Source organism: Hordeum vulgare, chromosome 2H (genome assembly GCF_904849725.1).
Source record: "Hordeum vulgare subsp. vulgare chromosome 2H, MorexV3_pseudomolecules_assembly, whole genome shotgun sequence".
NCBI classification, from domain to species: Eukaryota; Viridiplantae; Streptophyta; class Magnoliopsida; order Poales; family Poaceae; genus Hordeum; species Hordeum vulgare.
In genome coordinates this window covers 9,438,267-9,450,517 of record NC_058519.1, presented here as the reverse complement: position 1 = coordinate 9,450,517, position 12,251 = coordinate 9,438,267, and positions in this window count along the sequence as shown.

Sequence of the window (12,251 nt, the reverse complement as noted above, 5' to 3'; positions counted from 1 at the left end):
TACTTGAATGTTGAGCATCAAAGATCTAATGGAGATAGATCAAAAGCGCTTAATGGAAGTTTCAACAAGATGCATGCCTTGACAAGTTTTTGAAGGAGTTCAAAATAGATCAGCAAATAAGGAGTTCTTGGTTGCGTTGTAAGGTGTAAATTTGAGTAAGACTCAAAACCCGACCACGGCAGAATAAAGAGAATAGACGAAGGTCGTCTTCTATGCCTTAGCCGTAGACTCTAAAGTATGCCATGCTGAGTACCGCACCTGATGTGTGCCTTGACTCAAAGTCTGTTGAGAGGTACAGAGAGTGATCCATGATTGAATCACTAGCAGCAGTCAAAATTTATCCTTAGTAACTGATGTACTAAGGAATTTTTTTCTCGATTATGGAGGTGGTTAAAGAGTTCGTCGTAAAGGGTTACGTCGATGCAAGCTTTGACACTAATCCGAATAACTGTGAGTAGTGAAACGGATTCGTATAGTAGAGTAGATATTTGGAGCATTTCCGAATAGCACGTGGTAGCAGCATCTATAAGATGACATAAAGATTTGTAAAGAACGCACGGATCTGAAAGTTCCAGAACCGTTGACTAAAACCTCTCTCACGAGCAAGACGTGATCATACCCCATAACTATATGGGTGTTGCATTCGTTGGAATCACATGGTGATGTGAACTAGATTATTGACTCTAGTGCAAGTGGGAGACTGTTGGAAATATGCCCTAGAGGAAATAATAAATTAGTTATTATTGTATTTCTTTGTTCATGATAATCGTTTATTATCCATGCTATAATTGTATTGATTGGAAACACAGTACATGTGTGGATACATAGACAAAACACTGTCCCTAGTAAGCCTCTAGTTGACTAGCTCGTTGATCAAAGATGGTCAAGGTTTCCTGACCATAGGCAAGTGTTGTCACTTGATAACGGGATCACATCATTAGGAGAATCATGTGATGGACTAGACCCAAACTAATAGACATAGTATGTTGATCATTAGGGTCTGCACACTTAAGGTTCGACGTTGTTTTATGCGTATTTGAGTTATATGGTTGGTTACCGAATGTTGTTCGGAGTCCAGGATAAGATCATGGACATCACGAGGGTTTCCGGAATGGTCCGGAAACGAAGAGTGATATATAGGATGACCTCATTTGATTACCGGAAGGTTTTCGGAGTTACCGGGAATGTACCGGGAATGACGAATGGGTTCCGGGTGTTCACCGGGGGGGGGGGGGGGGGGGGGAACCCACCCAGGGGAAGCCCATAGAACTTGGGTGTGGTGCACCAGCCCTTAGTGGGCTGGTGGGACAGCCCAAGAAGGCCCTATGTGTTGGGGAACGTCGCATGGGAAACAAAAAAATTCCTACGCGCACGAGGACCTATCATGGTGATGTCCATCTACGAGAGGGGATGAGTGATCTACGTACCCTTGTAGACCGTACAGCAGAAGCGTTAGTGAACGCGGTTGATGTAGTGGAACGTCCTCACGTCCCTCGATCCGCCCCGCGAACAATCCCGCGATCAGTCCCACGATCTAGTACCGAACGGACGGCACCTCCGCGTTCAGCACACGTACAGCTCGACGATGATCTCGGCCTTCTTGATCCAGCAAGAGAGACGGAGAGGTAGAAGAGTTCTCCGGCAGCGTGACGGCGCTCCGGCGGTTGGTGATGATCTCGTCTCAGCAGGGCTCCGCCTGAGCTACGCAGAAACGCGATCTAGAGGAAAAACCGTGGAGGTATGTGGTCGGGCTGCCGTGGAAAAGTCGTCTCAAATCAGCCCTAAAACCTCTGTATATATAGGTGGGAGAGGGGGGACCTTGCCTTGGGGCTCAAGGAGCCCCAAGGGGGTCGGCCGAGCCAAAGGGGGGAAGGACTCCCCCCCAAACCGAGTCCTACTTGGTTTGGTGGGTGGAGTCCTTCTTTCCTTTCCCACCTCCTCCTTTTTTTTCTTTTCTCTTTGATTTTTCTTCCAATGCGCATTGGGCCCTTTTGGGCTGCCCACCAGCCCACTAAGGGCTGGTGCGCCACCCTCAAGGCCTATGGGCTTCCCCGGGGTGGGTTGCCCCCCCCCCGGTGAACTCCCGGAACCCATTCGTCATTCCCGGTACATTCCCGGTAACTCCGAAAACCTTCCGGTAATCAAATGAGGTCATCCTATATATCAATCTTCGTTTCCGGACCATTCCGGAAACCCTCGTGACGTCCGTGATCTCATCCGGGACTCCGAACAACATTCGGTAACCAACCATATAACTCAAATACGCATAAAACAACGTCGAACCTTAAGTGTGCAGACCCTGCGGGTTCGAGAACTATGTAGACATGACCCGAGAGACTCCTCGGTCAATATCCAATAGCGGGACCTGGATGCCCATATTGGATCCTAAATATTCTACGAAGATCTTATTGTTTGAACCTTAGTGCCAAGGATTCATATAATCCCGTATGTCATTCCCTTTGTCCTTCGGTATGTTACTTGCCCGAGATTCGATCGTCAGTATCCGCATACCTATTTCAATATCGTTTACCGGCAAGTCTCTTCACTCGTTCCGTAATACAAGATCCCGCAACTTACACTAAGTTTCATTTCTTGCAAGGCTTGTGTGTGATGTTGTATTACCGAGTGGGCCCCGAGATACCTCTCCATCACACGGAGCGACAAATCCCAGTCTTGATCCATACTAACTCAATGAACACCTTCGCAGATACCTGTAGAGCATCTTTATAGTCACCCAGTTACGTTGCGACGTTTGATACACACAAAGTATTCCTCCGGTGTTAGTGAGTTATATGATCTCATGGTCATAGGAACAAATACTTGACACGCAGAAAACAGTAGCAACAAAATGACACGATCAACATGCTACGTCTATTAGTTTGGATCTAGTCCATCACGTGATTCTCCTAATGACGTGATCCAGTTATCAAGCAACAACACCTTGTTCATAATCAGAAGACACTGACTATCTTTGATCAACTGGCTAGCCAACTAGAGGCTTGCTAGGGACAGTGTTTTGTCTATGTATCCACACATGTAAATGAGTCTTCATTCAATACAATTATAACATGGATAATAAACGATTATCTTGATAAAGGAATTATAATAATAACTATATTTATTATTGCCTCTAGGGCATAATTCCAACAGTCTCCCACTTGCACTAGAGTCAATAATCTAGCCCTCACATCATCATGCGAATTACATTGTAATAAATCTAACACCCATACAGTTCTGGTGTTGATCATGCTTTAGCCGTGGAAGAGGTTTAGTCAGCGGGTCTGCTACATTCAGATCCGTGTGCACTTTGCATATATTTACGTCCTCTCCTTCGACGTAGTCGCGGATGAGGTTGAAGCGTCGTTTGATGTGTCTGGACTTCTTGTGAAACCGTGGTTCCTTTGCTAAGGCAATGGCACCTGTGTTGTCACAGAACAAGGTTATTGGATTCAGTGCGCTTGGCACCACTCCAAGATCCGTCATGAACTGCTTCATCCAGACACCCTCCTTAGCCGCCTCCGAGGCAGCCATGTACTCCGCTTCACATGTAGAATCTGCTACGACGCTTTGCTTGGAACTGCACCAGATTACCGCACCCCCATTAAGAATAAATACATATCCGGTTTGCGACTTAGAGTCGTCCAGATCTGTGTCAAAGCTTGCATCGACGTAACCTTTTACGGCGAGCTCTTCGTCACCTCCATACACGAGAAACATCTCCTTAGTCCTTTTCAGGTACTTCAGGATATTCTTGACCGTCGTCCAGTGATCCACTCCTGGATTACTCTGGAACCTACCTGCCATACTTATGGCCAGGCTAACGTCCGGTCTAGTGCACAGCATTGCATACATGATAGAGCCTATGGCTGAAGCATAGGGGACAGAGCGCATATGCTCTCTATCCTCATCAGTTGATGGGCACTGAGTCTTACTCAATCTCGTACCTTGTAAAACTGGCAAGAACCCCTTCTTGGACTGTTCCATTTTGAACCTCTTCAAAACTTTATCAAGGTATGTGCTTTGTGAAAGTCCTATCAGGCGTTTTGATCTATCCCTATAGATCTTAATGCCTAGAATGTAAGCAGCTTCTCCTAGGTCCTTCATAGAGAAACTTTTATTCAAGTAATCCTTTATGCTCTCCAAAAACTCTACGTTGTTTCCAATCAACAATATGTCATCCACATATAATATTAGAAACACCACAGTGCTCCCACTCACTTTCTTGTAAATACAAGATTCTCCAACCACTTGTATAAACCCGAATGCTTTGATCACCTCATCAAAGCATTTGTTCCAACTCCGAGATGCTTGCACCAGTCCATAAGTGGATCGTTGGAGCTTGCACACCTTGTTAGCATTCTTAGGATCGACAAAACCTTCGGGTTGCATCATATACAATTCTTCCTTAAGGAAACCGTTAAGGAACGCCGTTTTGACATCCATCTGCCAGATTTCATAATCGAAAAATGCAGCTATTGCTAACATGATTCTGACGGACTTAAGCATCGCTACGGGTGAGAATGTCTCATCATAGTCAACTCCTTGAACTTGTGAAAAACCCTTTGCCACAAGTCGAGCTTTATAAACTGTCACATTGCCGTCAGCATCCGTCTTCCTCTTAAAGATCCATCTGTTCTGAATAGCATTACGGCCCTCAGGCAGTACCTCCAAAGTCCACACTTTGTTCTCATACATGGATCCTATCTCGGACTTCATGGCTTCTAGCCATTTGTTGGAATCTGGGCCCACCATTGCTTCTTCATAATTTGCAGGTTCATTGTTGTCCAACAACATGATTGATAAGACGGGATTACCGTACCACTCTGGAGCAGCACGTGGTCTCGTCGACCTGCATGGTTCGACAAAAACTTGAACCGGAGTTTCATGATCATCATCATTAACTTCCTCCTCAACCGGCGTCGCAACGACAGAGGTTTCCCCTTGCCCTGCGCCACCATCCAGAGGGATGAGAGGTTCGACAACCTCGTCAAGTTCTATCTTCCTCCCACTCAATTCTCTCGAGAGAAACTCCTTCTCGAGAAAAGCTCTGTTTTTAGCAACAAACACTTTGCCCTCGGATTTGAGATAGAAGGTGTACCCAACTGTCTCTTTTGGGTAACCTATGAAGACGCACCTTTCCGCTTTGGGTTCTAGCTTTTCAGGCTGAAGCTTTTTGACATAAGCATCACATCCCCAAACTTTAAGAAACGACAACTTTGGCCTTTTGCCATACCACAGTTCGTATGGTGTCGTCTCAACGGATTTTGATGGTGCCCTATTTAAAGTGAATGCAGCTGTTTCTAATGCATAACCCCAAAACGATAACGGCAAATCGATAAGAGACATCATAGATCGCACCATCTCTAATAAAGTACGATTACGACGTTCGGACACACCATTACGCTGTGGTGTTCCAGGCGGTGTCAACTGTGAAACAATTCCACATTGTCTTAAGTGAGCACTAAACTCGAAACTCAGATATTCACCCCCACGATCAGACCGTAGGAACTTGATCTTCTTGTTACGATGATTTTCAACTTCACTCTGAAATTGCTTGAACTTTTCAAATGTTTCAGACTTGTGCTTCATTAAGTAGACATAACCATATCTACTCAAATCGTCAGTGAATGTGAGAAAATAACGATATCCGCCGCGTGCCTCTACGCTCATCGAACCACACACATCGGTATGTATGATTTCCAACAAGTCACTTGCACGCTCCATTGTTCCGGAGAACGGAGTTTTAGTCATCTTGCCCATGAGGCATGGTTCGCACGTGTCAAGTGAATCAAAGTCAAGTGACTCCAAAAGTCCATAGGCATGGAGTTTCTTCATGCGCTTTACACCAATATGACCTAAGCGGCAGTGCCACAAAAATATGGCGCCATCATTGTTAACTCTAACTCTTTTGGTCTCAATGTTATGTATGTGTGTATCGCTATCAAGATTCAATATGAACAATCCTCTCACATTGGGTGCATGACCATAAAAGATTATACTCATAGAAATAGAACAACCATTATTCTCTGACTTAAAAGAGTAACCGTCTTGCAATAAACAAGATCCAGATATAATGTTCATGCTCAACGCAGGCACTAAATAACAATGATTCAAGTTCATAACTAATCCTGATGGTAACTGAAGTGAAACTATGCCGACAGCGATTGCATCAACCTTGGAACCATTTCCTACGCACATCGTCACTTCATCTTTCGCCAGCCTTCGTCTATTCCGTAGTTCCTGTTTCGAGTTGCAAATATGAGCAACAGAACCGGTATCGAATACCCAGGCACTACTACGAGAGTCGGTTAAGTACACATCAATAACATGTATATCAAATATACCTGATTTTTCTTTGGCCGCCTTCTTATCTGCCAGATACTTGGGGCAATTGCGCTTCCAGTGACCCATACCCTTGCAATAGTAACACTCTGTTTCAGGCTTAGGTCCAGCTTTGGGTTTCTTCGTCAGATTGCCAACATGCTTGCCGCTCTTCTTTGAATTACCCTTCTTGCCTTTGCCGTTTCTCTTGAAACTAGTGGTCTTATTCACCATCAACACTTGATGCTCTTTACGGAGTTCAGACTCTGCGACTTTCAGCATCGCAAACAACTCGCCGGGTGACTTGTTCATCCCTTGCATGTTGTAGTTCAACACAAAGCCTTTATAGCTTGGCGGCAGTGATTGAAGGATTCTGTCAGTGATAGCCTCTTGCGGGAGTTCAATCCCCAGCTCAGCTAGACGGTTTGAGTACCCAGACATTTTGAGCACATGTTCACTGACAGACGAGTTCTCCTGCATCTTGCAAGCATAGAATTTATCGGAGGTCTCATACCTCTCGATCCGGGCATTCTTCTGAAAGATAAACTTCAACTCCTAGAACATCTCAAATGCTCCATGACGCTCAAAGCGACGTTGAAGTCCCGGTTCTAAGCCATACAACACTGCACATTGAACTACTGAGTAGTCCTCCTTACGTGCTAACCAAGCGTTCTTAACATCCTGATCAGCCGTAGCGGGTGGTTCATCTCCTAGCGCAGCATTAAGGACATAATCCTTCTTCCCAGCTTCTAAGATTAGCTTAAGATTACGAGCCCAGTCTACAAAGTTGCTTCCATCATCTTTCAACTTAGCTTTCTCTAGGAACGTATTAAAATTCAGGGTGACTGTCGCGTGAGCCATGATCTACAACACAAATATATTCAAAGTGGACTTAGACTATGTTCAAGATAATTAGAGTTTAACTTAATCAAATTATTCGCTAAACTCCCACTCAAAAAGTACATCTCTCTAGTCATTTGAGTGGTTCATGATCCACTTACACTAGCTCAAGTCCGATCATCACGTGAGTTGAGTATAGTTTCAGTGGTAAGCATCCCTATGCTAATCATATCATCTATATGATTCATGATCGACCTTTCGGTCTCATGTGTTCCGAGGCCATGTCTGCACATGCTAGGCTCGTCAAGCTTAACCCGAGTGTTCCGCGTGCGCAACTGTTTTGCACCCATTGTATGTGAACGTTGAGTCTATCACACCCGATCATCACGTGGTGTCTCGAAACGACGAACTGTAGCAACGGTGCACAGTCGGGGAGAACACAATTTCGTCTTGAAATTTTAGTGAGAGATCACCTCATAATGCTACCGTCGTTCTAAGCAAAATAAGGTGCATAAAAGGATTAACATCACATGCAATTCATAAGTGACATGATATGGCCATCATCAAGTGCTTCTTGATCTCCATCACCAAAGCACCGGCACGATCTTCTTGTCATCGGCGCCACACCATGATCTCCATCAACGTGTCGCCATTGGGGTTGTCGTGCTACTCATGCTATTACTACTAAAGCTACATCCTAGCAAAATAGTAAACGCATCTACAAGCACAAACATTAGTATAAAGACAACCCTATGGCTCCTGCCGGTTGCCGTACCATCGACGTGCAAGTCGATATTATCTATTACAACATGATCATCTCATACATCCAATATATCACATCACATCGTTCGCCATATCACATCACAAGCATACCCTGCAAAAACAAGTTAGACGTCCTCTAATTTTGTTGTTGCATGTTTTACGTGGTGACCATGGGTATGTAGTAGGATCGCATCTTACTTACGCAAACACCACAACGGAGATATATGAGTCGCTATTTCACCTCATCCAAGGACCTCCTCGGTCAAATCCGATTCAACTAAAGTTGGAGAAACCGACACTTGCCAGTCATCTTTGAGCAACGGGGTTACTCGTAGCGATGAAACCAGTCTCTCGTAAGCGTACGAGTAATGTCGGTCCAAGCCGCTTCAATCCAACAATACCGCTGAATCAAGAAAAGACTAAGGAGGGCAGCAAAACGCACATCACTGTCACATCCCTAAACCCTTAAGCAAGATAGCATTGTGCTCATGTCTTCTTTGCATTTGCATCTAAGAAGTTTCAACAAAACAACAAAGTGGCAAAGGAAAAACTCAAAACCCTAGCCACTATTTCAATTAAAGGAAATTTCAACGAGTTCAAAATCAATGAACCCAAAATGGCCTCAAGAAATGTTCAAACTTTCTAATAAATCATGAAAGTAAGTGAGCATTGGAGAAAACTATTTTCTTGGCATTTTAAGCATTTTAAATAAATGCAAAAAGCCACTGGTTTCAAATTTAAAATTTGAAATCAGAAACTATAATTTTCCAAAAATGTTGAAAGTCTTGGAAATGAGTGGGGATATTATAACAAATATTTCAGGAGGTCTAAAGTAGTTTTTACTTTTTGTTTTGGAGCTGAAATAATTAGCAAAGCAATAAATAGCAAAACAGAAAAACAAAAACAGAGAAAGTGGGAAAAAAAACTTACCTTTCGCCCTGACCTGGCCCGGCCCATCTCCCCGCTCGTCCCCTCCCTCGCGCCAGTAGGCAGCAGGAGGTGCCGCCGCCCCCTCCGGCGCGGCCACGCACCTGCGTGCCTGCCTGGCCGCCGGTTCGCGCTGGCGACGACGGGGATAAGCTCCCCAGAGCTTCCCCTATCCATTCCCCGCCTCGGTTCTTCCCCTCCTCCCGGATCCCCTCCTTCTCCCTGCTGCCGCCATTAGAGCCGAGGTCGAGCTCGAGCTGTCCGTGCCCCTGGCCATAGGATCCCCTCCCAGAGCACGCCATTAGCTCCGCCTCGTCGCCCTGGTCGTCTCTGCAGAAGCCGAAGCCTCCTGAAGCCCTGCAGCGCCCGCAACGCCGTCGTCTTCCACCTCCGGCCGCCGGACCTCTCCCGTCGATTCATCGCCCCCAGGCCTTCCCCGAGCTGTCTAAGCTCTGCTCTGCACTCCCCGTGAGCATGCGGTCATTTCCCCTAAGTTTTCCCCCTCGATCCCCTCCTCTAGCCCTAGTTTCACCGGAGCCCGACGAGGACCGCCGCTGCCGCTCGTCGCCGGTAGCCCTCCGATGTCCAGCTCGTCCTTCCGAGGGCACCAACAGCTCCAGGACGACGTGTAGATGCCGTAGCAGCTAAGAACCGAGCGTAGATCCCCCTGGTTCAAAGACCCCGAGGACGCCCGAGCTTCGGCCGCCGCTCCGGCTCGTCGCCGACGCCTCTTCCGGCGACCCTAGCCTCCCCAGTTGGTCCTACCAGATCGGCCACTTCGCGAGCTTGTTGTAGCTGCCAACCGCGTGCGTTTTCGTGCTGTGCAGCGCCGTCTAGGTCGCCTCCGACGAGCCCTCCGCCGCGGGTTTGGTCGCCGGCGACCACCCTCCGGTGGGCGTCCACGTGGCCGACCATTAGGGCGTAATCGCCCTCCCATCAGTCGCTGCCAGAGGGCCCCACGCCTGGTCAAACCCCAATTAGGGGCTGGTCAGCGCGGGATTAGTCCCAGAGAGGCTGACCAGTGGGGCCCCCCTGTCAGGTTTGACCTGAACAGGTCGGCTGACCTGCTGACGTCAGCCTGATGCAATAAATAGAATTTCCAGTTTAAAACTAATTCAGAAAATTGCTAAAAATTGCAAAAATCATAGAAATTAATCTGTAACTCCAATGAAAATAAATTATATATGAAAAAGTATCAGAAAAATTCAAGGATTCTGATTATGCTACTTTCAACTATGTTTGAAAAAGTTAAAGGACCCTAAATTGTGAAATAAGGATAAATTCAATTCTTTAATCACTTTATAAATGGAATTTGCAAAAATATCCAAATTTCATTATAAATGCAATGATCACACACTGCCCTAGATATAAATCAGTACCATAACATGACAATTCATGCATGTTAATATTAGGTTGATCTGAGCATCAGGTCGAATCAATTAAACCGGTATCCGAGAATACCGTTTGAATTGCTATTCGAATGTGATCCAAATCAACTCTAAACCTAAAACATCTTGATTATAATAACTTATCACTTTGCATTCTCATGCCATGCTCATGCATCATTTTGATTGCATATGATTGTTATTGAATGTTGCCATTCATTTCGGTAGGCTCCGCACCCCCGGATTCTACCGAATATCCGTCTGACGGATATCGTTCCTCCTCTGAGCAACAAGGCAAGCAACCCCTTTGATCATCCCGATAACTCCTATGTTCTTGCTCCTGCACCTATTCATTGCATTAGGATCAAATGCTTCAACTGCTTTCGCCACGATAGTTGGACCCACTTCCTTTGCATGACTTAACCTTGTCACAGTAAATAGCCGAACCTTGCAACCTAGCATACCTGGTAGTTGCTTGAGCTATGATGTGCCTTATCCTGCTATGCATGCTATGCTTAGAGTTGTGTATGGTCTGTCATCTGGGAGATGAACAGAAATGTGGAATGTGTTCGGTGAGCAAAGGTCGTGTGTTGAACTTGATTTGGTAAAGGTACCGGTGAAAGGCTGTGTAGGAGTACATGGAGGGTTGTTTCATTGGAACCGTCCTTAGGAACTGAGTTCCGTGTATGTAATCCAAGACTAGATACTACCACATGCTGGGCCCTGAAATATGACCCCGCTCGGCCTATTAATTGCGTAGTACTCGGTCCAGGAGTTGCAAGTAGTTTCTGGTGTTTATAGTAATGCTGGAGGCCGTGCATGGTGCTGACCTGAGAGGTGGGCTGTGATGCGGTAGGCAGTGGCACGGTGTACCAAGTGGCACCCGGATGGTGGCTTGGGAACCCTGCGCACATCGTTTGAGGCCGTGGCAGAAACCTCGGCCGGACTTCCGTACGGGTTACTCTCAGATAGGCGATAAACCTGGACTAGGTACTAGTGTGGTTAACGGTCGTGGCCGACTCCCTCGCTGGGCTTCCGCTTGAAGGTTGCCGAGGTGCATGACGTGCACTTGGCGATAAGTGGCGAGAGCGTGTGTGACGAAGTACACCCCTGCAGGGTTATGATCTATTCGAATAGCCGCGTCCGCGGATATGGACTACTTGGAGACATATGTTGTTCATAGATAACTTAAATGGCTACTCATAAAATTGTCAAGATAAGCGTGAGTGTCGTGGACGGCATTTCCGTATGGAGACAGAATGATTCCACGATAGTGTATTGTTGTGGTGTTAGTGGACTCGTGTGCGAGAAATCAAGTTGTCAAAACTAATTTCAAAAGCAAGTTGTCTAGCCACGAGTCAAATGCTAGCTTCCCGCATGAAACCCCACCATACCTTTTGATACCTTGCATGAGTAGTTAGTTCTCCTAAAGTCTTGCTGAGTACCTTCGTACTCATGTTTGCTTAATAAATGTTGCAGAGGTTGCTAATGACCCTAATGGAGGGTTCTTCGTAGACATCGACGACGACGAGTAGCTGGTGTCCCAGCTACGATCTGGCCCTACGTCGGCTCTGTAGTATAGTCAGGCCACGTGCCTACTAGTTGCCCTGTCTGTACCCAGACAGTTTATAACTCTTCCGCTGGCTTGTATTGTATGACTGCTATTATGGGTCGTGAGACCCTTAATGTGTAATATTGTGTGTGTGGCTCTTCCGAGCCTCTTAGATAAAGCTTGTATGTTTATGGTTATGTTGTGATGCCATCGATGTATCTATACATATCGGTATGCCGTGCGTACGTGTGTCGTACTTGATATGTATGGGGTTCTATTACCTAGTCGTGGACTTTAGTAGCACTCCTTACAAGGAAATGCCCCTTTGTGGTCCAACGAGCCTTGGTAGTTCGCTACTGCTCCGGACACATTGGTTGACCGGCATGTGTCCTTCTTAGCTGTTGTGTCTGTCTCCTTTGGGGAAATGTCACGCGACGTAATGGAGTCCTTGTAGCTTGCTACGA